The following is a 10,276-nucleotide window of genomic DNA, read 5'->3' as shown; positions in this document are numbered from 1 at the left end:
TAAAAAGGGCCCAAAAAAATGCAACCTCTTCCTCCTATGGAATGACCCCCCCCCCCCGGAGCTAGACAGCTTCTTGGAAGAACTCAGACACAGCATCCCCTTCCTTCAATTCACTACAGGAGGCAGAGGATCAGTTGTTAACTTCCTTGACATTGAGCTTTCCTTCAACAGGGAGACCCATAAGTTCTCCTCCAATCTGTACAGAAAGCCCACACACAGGAACAACCTACTTGACTACAGGAGTCTGCACCCAGACTTCATGAAAAAGAATGTAGTCAAAGGGCAGTTCGTCAGACTCAGCAGAATAGTTAGCAGTGATGAACAGTTCCTCATAGAGAGTCAACAGCTCAAACAATTATTCTTAGACAGAAACTACCCCAAAGGACTGGTGAACAAAGTAGACAGAAACTACCCCAAAGGACTGGTGAACAAAGTAGCCCATGAAGTCAGTGAACACAGACACTCCAGGCACCAGCTCATACTAATCTACGGGGAGTTTAAACAGAACAAACAAAAAGAGGACCCCCTACCCAAGTTCCCTATCCCCATCTCTACAGATGCTTATAGAATAAAAACTGCCTTGTCCCACAACTGGGACATTATAAGCTGTAACTCTGACCTCAACAAGACCCTGGGACCAATGCCTATCTTCACTCATAAGAGGACACTCTTTAATACCTTATTTGAAAAGAAAATGTACATTGGCAAAGAAGCAGGCACAGAACAAGACACCCGCTATTGTGGACACTGCATCTGCTGCCAATGTATCAGCACGGTGGACAAAATAATGATTGGTTGCCAATCAGCCTACAAGGCAGCTTTGACTGCAACTCAACCAGGTAGTCTATCTGAGCAGATGCACACACTGCCCTTGCTTTTATGTAGGCATGACTACTAGAAAACTCAGCGACAGGGTGAAAGAGCACTACCAAGCCATCAGAAGAATGGACAATAATAATGCTGTAGCCAAACATGCAAGTTATTGCAAAAAACCTACCCAGTTCTCTTTCCTAGTACTAGAAAAAGTCTCCAGCTACAGATATGTGTGTGTGTATATATATATATATATATATATATATATATATATATATATATAGATATAGATATATATAGATATATATATATAGATATATATATATATATATATATAGATATATATATAGATAGATATAGATATATATATAGATAGATATATATAGATATATATATATATATATATATATAAATATATATATATATATATATATATATATATATATATATATATATATATATATATATAGATATATAGATATATATAGATATATAGATATATAGATATAGATATATATATATATATATATATATATATAGATAGATATAGGTTCATAGGTCGGTACTAGGCTATCTGCCCAAAGGCATTTATAAGTGATCCCTGGGGTAAACTTAGTTTCCCATCCACTCGTCAAGGTTTCTCTTGAAGAGTGTTAGTGAGGAGCTCTGCCTAATGTAAATTGGAATCTTGTTCCAAAGCATGGGAAGTCTCTGGGTCAGGAATCTATCCCTCCAGCACGTCCTATTTATTGTTGTGGTGAGATTTAGATCCCTAAAGCGTGTGGCTCGAGGGGATAAGCTTTTCTTTAGGTGGAGCATGTCCATCAGTTCTGGGTTGGACATGGCCTTGTATGTCAGGCAGAGATCACCTCTGTGTAGACGGTATGCAACCAAGCACAGCTGGAGTTTCTTCAGTCAAGCTACATAGGGCATGAGGCCAGTGATCCTCTTGGTGAGGTACTTCTGTGGTCTTTCCAGCTGTTGCAGGTGTCTTTTAAGATCCCACATGGGGCGTTGTACTCTATGATGGGTCTGATGATTGATGAGTAGAGGGGCACAATGACATTTTTTGATCTGGATGCTAACCCTTTTGTGATAAGGTGGGCCACGTAGAAGGATTTTCTAACCACTTTGGCAATGTGATTATCAGAGGAGAGATTACTATCTACTTGGGTCCCCAGATCCATTATGACGTCTTCCGTATTTAAGGGAATACCACCTATGTGGTAGTTTGTGGGTACTCTGTTTTTTCCACAGGGGATGACTATGCACTTTTTGGCATTTAGCTTGAGGCCATGATTTTGACACCAGGTATCTGACTTAGTGAGACCCTTTTGGAAGATGTCTGTGTCAGCCGGAGAGTCAATTATAGCCCCTAGTATATGCCGAACAGGAGGGGTCCTTGGACTGAGCCCTGGGGAACGCCACTTGTAACCGGTTTAGAGTCAGACCTAGCTCCCGCAACGCTTACCATGTGGGTTCTGTCCGTGAGCCAGTTGGCAACCCATCTTGTGACGTAGGGGTTTATGTTCAGGCTGGTGAGCTTGTCTATAATACCAGAATGGGGAATGGTGTTGAAGGCCTTTGCGAGGTCTAGGTAAGCTGTGTGTACCACCTTTCCCTCATCTATAGCCTTGGTAACTGTCTCAAGTCCACCAGGTTTAGGAGGCATGATCTGCCCTTAAAGCCGAACTGGGTAGGGTCCAGTGTTTGGAGCTTCCCAATGTCTCTGTTAAGGAGTTCCATGATGATGCGCTCCATAGCCTTGCAGACCAAGCTAGTCAGGCTTATAGAACGATAGTTCCCAGGGTCTGTTGTGGCTCCACCTTTGTGGAGCGGAATAACCATTGCTGTGTGCCACTCTATGGGTACGTAACCTGTTGAGAGGCTGAGTTTGAACAGTGTGTTTAGGTGAGGGGTTAGTTCGTCTTTGAGCTTGTGTAGGACACAGCCTGGGACACCGTCCGGTCCCATTGATGCTGTATTTTTGGCTTTGGGGAGGGCTGTTTTAACCTGAGTGTCTGTGATTTCAGAGGCTCTACATTCTTCTGGTATGGTTATGGGCCCTTTTGGGGGTGAGAGGGGGGTGAAAGTTTGCGCTGAACCCGTCTGCCAGGATGTTGGCAATAACATTCAGTTTAGTGTATTTTGTACCATTCTGCACCAACTCTGAGCAAATCGGAGCATTGCCACTTAGATTCTTGACATAGCTAAAGAATGCCTTGTGGTTATCTTTGGAGTCCTTAGCAATTGTTCTTTCAAAACTTGCCTTGGATGATTTTATGAGGGGATTGTAGTTTCTTACTGATACTGATCAGGGATGTCTTCCCTTCTTGGGATTTTACTCTTTTCAGGATATATATATATATATATATATATATATATATATATATATATATATATATATATATATTATATATATGTATGTATATGTATGTATGTATATATATATATATATATATATATATATATATATATATATATATATATATATATATATATATGCACACACATGCTATATAGATATCTATTTATATATGTATGTGTACATGTAAATATATATGTATGTGTAACATATAATATAAACATTTGAACAAAACTTCTAGGCCTCTTAAAAAAAAAATAAAATAAATAAGGAAGGACAGGAAGACCAAACCCGTGTTGCATACTTTCATCCGTTTATTTATATCAGGACTTCATGAGAACTAAAGGGAAAACTCAGAAAGTAAGGTATTAAAGTAAAAACAAATAAAACAGCATGACAGCAGTGCAGATTCAGAAACACAGATTCAGAAACACAATCAAGTGAAGCATTAAAGTTGTAAAAGGCAATAAACAACAATCTCCTGCAAGAGGCTAGGTGTGGTTAAACATACCAGCGCAGAGCACTAGAAACATTAATATTTTTATTTAAACAAAGGGTGGCTTCTGCATTCTAAAAAAAAGCTGCCATTTTAATTTTCTAAGTTCCAAATAAGCATCACCATCACCAAAGAAATTGTCCACTTGTTCCAACATGAAAAAACAAAATTTGTAGAAGGCAGGGCTTTCTAAACTATGTTTTCCCTACGCATTGTGCACGTCTCCAGAACGCACTGCAGTAAGATGATGTTCTTCGTGTTTCACTGTTGGTCATTACCTTTGGGTAATCCTGCTGGCAGGTTGCCCCCAGTTGGCCCGAATTCCTATGTCCCGGGTCCTGCGTCGGCTACCGTCACCCCCTCCCTGATGCCAGGTCGTCAGGGGTACAAAAGATGCGGCCAACGCCATTTTCTTTAGTCTTTCTTGCCGCGCGGTGCCCGAAGCAGAAGCAGTTCGCAAGTGCCGGTTGGCTGACTCCTGAGATTTTCGTGTTCCAGTTTCAGATCTGAAGTCTTCTACAAAGCTAAGTACCCTGTTGGGGGAAACTTTTTTTTTTTCTTGCTTCAAACAGATGTTAGAAAAAGTTAATATTTGTATTTCTTGTGGGAAGCAAATACCACATAAGGACTTTAATTCTTACTGTATTCCTTGCCTAGGCCCTGACCATAAAGTTTCAGGTTGTCGGTTTTATGCTAGATTTAACCAACGCACTATTAAGCGTCGGTATGATTTTGCATTAAACTATTTTGGACGCAGGTTTAATTATCCAGAAATGTCGTCTGAGAGCCATTCGACTACCGGAGTTCACAAAAAACGCAAAGAAAAAGATAGACAACCGAGGCCCAAAATCGACGACGAAGCTTCTCCTAAGCTGTTCGCCGGTTCTCAGTGAGGTGCTTTCGTAGCCCCTGACGCCTGCAACTTAGTCGCAGGCCACTACCGACTCCCACGTGGAGTCGGCTGTGCCGCTGGAAACTCAAGGTATTGGAGCCTTGGATGCTATTCCTTCAGGTGGGTCCGGAGCCGCTGTGCTGGCACTGGCTTCTGAAGGTGTATTCAGACCTTAACATCTATGCATTAAACTGACTTCAAAGGCAAAGACTAAAGCACCTTCAAAGACAAAGAAGCAAACCCAAGAGCCACATGGACAGGCCTCCATGCCCAAAAAGCAGATGCTCAAGATGGCCGAAGACTTGATTACCTTGATCAGGGGTTCCCATCCCCCTCCTGATGAGTCCTAGGCAAGAGACTGACTATGAATCTTCAGATCAGGTTTCCATTTATTCTGATTCCTCTTTTGATCAGGAATATTCTCTTCCCCCTATGAGGATTCTGATTCTGTTGCTGAATAATCTGTACCTTCAGCTTCTCCTCCTGAGGACTATTCTGTTGGGGAAACCTTACATACCATGAGGGAGCATTTCTACTGGGAGAGTAAAGATTTTTCAGAATCTAAAAGGAGGCTCATGGATTTCCTTTTACTACCTCAACACAAGCCACTAGCCATCTCACCTGTGTTAGACATCGGAGATGTGTTTTCGGAGTCTAGTCTTACACCTGACTCCTTACCTCCAGCTCCTGTTAAGCCAGACAGATATTACAGGGTTCCTGACTCTCATAAATTCCTTTTTAAAAACCCTGCTGAAGACCCAGTAACTATTTCTCAGGGTCCCAAAGGAGTTGAGGCTTCCGCTGCAAAAAACCCTACCCCCTCTGACAGGGATTCTAGGGCACTGGATAGATGGGGGGGGGGGAAAGTTTACACATCTGCTACCTTGGCTATAAGGGCCTTTAACTGTCAGTTTCTTATGCTCAAATATCAACAACATGTCATGGCATTGCATAAACAGAAAACAGTGTTGTTAAACACTGAATGTGCAGAAAACAAGGAAATGCAGGATTTATTGCATGCCGCTGAACAAGTTGGAAAGCATACTTTGCAATGTGGTTTTGATTCTTTAGAGGCCTCCTGTAGGGCTGCAGTGACAGGTTCTGTTATTAGGAGGCATGCTTGGTTAAAGGAACAAAATTTGCCTGATCATGTTAAAGTTAAATTATTAGATGCACCTTTACAGCATGATACTTTGGTGTTAAGGCAGAAGAGGTATTAAAGAAAATGGAGGACAAAGCTAAATCTATGCAAACAATCAAAGATTTTTTTTACAAGTACAGCCACCTAGGTTTAGTAGACCCTGGCCAACAAAGAATTGGTCCTTTCCTGTGTCAGACAGACCTCAAAGGGGCAGAACCAGACACACCCTAGAGGCAGATCCCAGGCGCAAGGTTAATTGCACTCAAAACAATGGGGAGTTTCTACCTCCAAAGTTGGAGAAGGCAAATCACAACCATTCAGGAAACCATCTCAATGACTTCCCTCTGCCTGCACCAAGCACTTATCTCCTGGCAGCACCCTTAGGGGGAAAATTAGCACTTTTTTCTCAAAATTGGCACATTATAACCCAGGACAAGTGTGTCTTAAATATCATGTCACAAGGCTACAAGTTAGATTTCCATACCCTGCCAAAGACAAACGGATGGCCAGATCTGCCAAAAAATCAATGGGCAGAGGCACAAAAACAAGTCTCATTCCTCATGGACATGGGGGCCATTCAACTAGTACCAGAGCGAGAGCAGGGACAAGGATTTTACTCGACTGTTCTTGGTACCCAGAAAGGACAAGGCCTGGAGGCCAATACTGGACCTATTTATTTTGAACACATTCCTGGACGTACCAAAATTTAAAGATGTTGACTTTGTAGCAGCTTCTGCCCATGCTGGGCAAGAACGCTTGGCTGGTGACTTTAGATCTAAAAGAGGTATACCTGCATGTCCCATTCAGACCGATATGCAGAAGATACCTCCGATTCAAGGCTGGTTCAATGCATTACCAATTCTCTGTACTGCCCTTTGGCTTATCTACTGCACCCAGGGTCTTTACAAAGTGTCTGGCAGCAGTAATTGCATTCTGCAGACAGAGGAATAGAAATATATCCTTACTTGGACGACTGTTTATAATTCAAGCAGAGAACAAGGACTTTCTTCTCCAGCATCTGGCATTTGTGAAAAGACTTCTAACATGCCTAGGGTACACAGTCAACGAAAAGAAATCAAAACTAGTACCCTCTCAAGAGATAATATTCGTGGGTGCAAGCTTAAACGCAACTGCCCAGATGGCTTATCTCACGCCAGACAAACAAAGGCAACTGACTACCTATTTCAAAATGTTTTCAACAAAGACCCAGTTATCTGCAAGAAAAATTCTGCAGGCTTTGGACTTCGTGGCATCCTGCATCCTACTAATTCCATATGCAAGACTGCATATGAGGAAACTTCAATGGTACCTAAAAAGTGTTTGGACTCAACATTGCCACAGCCTAGAAACTATGATTACTCTCATTCCCTGCCTGCAATAGGAGTTTCGATGGTGGGCAAAGGCTTGTCTCTGAAACAAGGGACAGCCATTCACATTATCCCCAACCAGGCAGACACTAACAACGGATACATCAGATTATGCCTGGGGGCCCACATGGCAGGAAGATCCATTCAGGGCACATGGACCCCAAACCAAATGCATCTACATATCAATCAAAAAGAGATGCTAGCAGTTCAAAATGCCCTGACAACCTTCAAGGACCTACTTCATCCAGGACAACTACTGATAAAGACAGACAACACCATGGTCATGTGGTACATAAACAAGCAGGGGGGCACACATTCTTACCCCCTTTGCAGACTAGCCATGACTTTGTGGGACACAGCATTGACTTACCAAGTACATCTGCAGGTACAATTCCTGCCAGGAAGGAAAAATACTCTGGCAGATGAACTAACCTCATGGATCCCCACGAGTGGCACTTGGATCTACAAATCTTCAGCATGATAACAAGGAAATGGGGATGCCCGGACATAGATCTATTTGCCTCCCCTCACAACTACCAACTAAAAAGATTCTGCACAAGGATTTATCACAGACAACCATGGAAAGTGGACACCCTATCAGTATATGCATTTCCCTCTTTGCCTCTCCTCCCCAAGGTACTCCTAAAGGTCAGACAGGAGAAGCCAAGGATGATACTGATTGCCCCAGACTGGCCCTGCCAGTACTGGTATCCAATACTAAGGAGCTTGTCTCAATGCCCAGAGTGGACCTTACCTCAAATACCTCATCTACTGTCCCAGCAAAACAGTCAGATCCAGCACAGGCAACTCAGGACCTTAAACCTGGCAGCATGGCGGATAATGTAGTCATACAAAACACACCTCTCAGTAAAGCTGTGATGGATGTCATTTTGGAGGCCAGAAGGCCTAGTACTAGAAAATCTTATGCTGGAAAATGGAAGAGATTCTGTGCTTGGAACCAGGCACAAGGAACTGCTACAGCTGTGCCAAATATTCCTCAGATTTTGCAATACTTAACTGAGATGCTGGACAAAGGTCCATCTTTTTCATCTATTAAAATTCATGCCTCTGCCATTTCGGCTCATTACAATACAGAGCCACCAATCTTTTCTCATCCCTTACTAAAACAGTACCTCAGAGGAGCCAAAAATGTAAGGCCTCCAAGGAGATCACCAGTGCCTGCATGGGACCTCAGCCATGTCTTGGAAAAACTCACCCTACCTCGTTTTGAGCCAGCTGCTACAGCTGATATAAAGTTTTTATCCTGGAAAACAGCTCTCCTCCTAGCAATAACTTCTGCAAGACGAGTTCCAGAGCTTCAGACACTCATGGCTGTGGAACCTTTCATCATTTTTTATCCAAACAGGGTCTTTCTGAGGACAAACCCAACATTTATGCCCAAGGTGGTGTCCAATGTGGCCCATAACCAAACTATTAATCTGCCAACTTTTTATCCAAATCCACAGAACAAGGGGGAGAGAATTCTGCATTCTTTGGACGTACACAGACAGCTTGGATTCTACTTGGACAGAACCAAAGTTTTCAGAAAGACGGAACAATTACTAGTGGCATATGCTGCAGGATCACAAGGAAAGGCTACCTCAATGCAGACTATTTCAAAGTGGATAGGCCACTGCATTTGTTTCTGCTACATACACCATGGCAAGCCAGAGCCTAAGGGCATTAGGCCACATTCAGCCAGAGCTGCAGCAACTTCAGCAGCCTTTCTCAGGGGAGTACCAACCAAGGAGATTTTAGAGGCTGCTACTTGAGTTCAATGCACACCTTTACAAAGCACTATCATCTGCCACTCTACTCTAAATCCAGGGCATGCTTTGCCACTGCAGTTCTGCAGGGCCTCATAGCCGCTCCTAATGCTGTTTAGCACCAGCCTCCCATCCATAGTTTTGGGACTCTACCCAAATGTAATGACTGCAACAGTGAAACACTAAGAACATAGTACAGTTCTGTACACTTACCATAAATGTAGATGTTCGAGTGTATTCACTGTTGCAGTCCAGGTTACCACCCGCCATCCCCCTTTCTTCTCATGAAACCTATGTGGTGTATTTGCTTGTAGATGAAGGTAAAGTTTATATTGGTGCATGTATTTATATGTATATAAATTTTGGCTACCCTTTTAGGGGGCACCTGACATCGGGGTCAAGAAAAACTAAAGAAAATGGCGTCGGCCGTATCTTTTGTACCCCTGATGACCTGGCGTCAGGGAGGGGGCGACTGCGGCCGATGCAGGACCCGGGACTTTGGAATTCGGGCCGACTGGGGGCAACCTGCCAGCAGGATTACCCAAATGTAATGACTGCATCAGTGAATACACTTGAACATCTACATTTATGGTAAGTGTACACAACTGTACTTTCTTTCACCTGGTCCGACAGTCTCCTGCATGTTTTGCCTATGTAGAATGCTTTACAGGCATCACAGAAAGCAACATAAACAACAAAAGTGGAATGACAATTATAGGACTTTTAAAAAAACTGCGAGATATCTGTAATGTGTAAATGGCTGCGGCCCCTGTAAATAAAATCAGAAATCACACAATGGCCACAGTTAAACATACTCAAAGGGTTATCTTCTTTTGCTGTAAAGTCCAATAAGAAATGTTCATTTTTATTCTCAAAGAAATACCTCAAACTCTGATAGCATTTTGCACAGAAACCAGTTACATTGCCTAATATTCTTCTGAGTTGCCTGTCACTAGCAATCACTTCCCAGTTGTTAGTGATAACTTCTCTAATATTCTGCAAATCTCTACAAATGGGAAGCGGAAAACTAAGCTGTTATTTGCTGACTGGGTACCAGTGTCCTTTTTCTGAATACCAGACAGGAGAATGGGTTGGAACTTGACATGCTGAGCCCGTGCTACTTCAGCAAAAATAGCATCAAGCAAATTGCGGGGGTAGTTCTTGTGCATAAACATTTGTTCATAGGTTGGTAATAGGCTATCAGCCCTAGGGCCTATACAAGCCTAGCCATAACAATTCCCTGGCTATTTCTTCCTACACTATTTACTTCCCTGGACCCCAGTCTAGCATTTGTTTAAGAAAGTCCGCTTCACTGTGAAATACAGCATCATCAGAAATCAGTCTAGACAGTCTAATAAATTGTCCACAAACAATATTCTTCTTGATATAAAAGGGGTGCAAACTAGAAAAATCTAAATAATTATTCCTAAACGTGT

Source organism: Protopterus annectens, chromosome 2.part2 (assembly GCF_019279795.1).
Source record: "Protopterus annectens isolate FY-2018-M chromosome 2.part2, PAN1.0, whole genome shotgun sequence".
Taxonomy (NCBI): domain Eukaryota; kingdom Metazoa; phylum Chordata; order Ceratodontiformes; family Protopteridae; genus Protopterus; species Protopterus annectens.
This window is presented reverse-complemented; position numbering follows the sequence as displayed.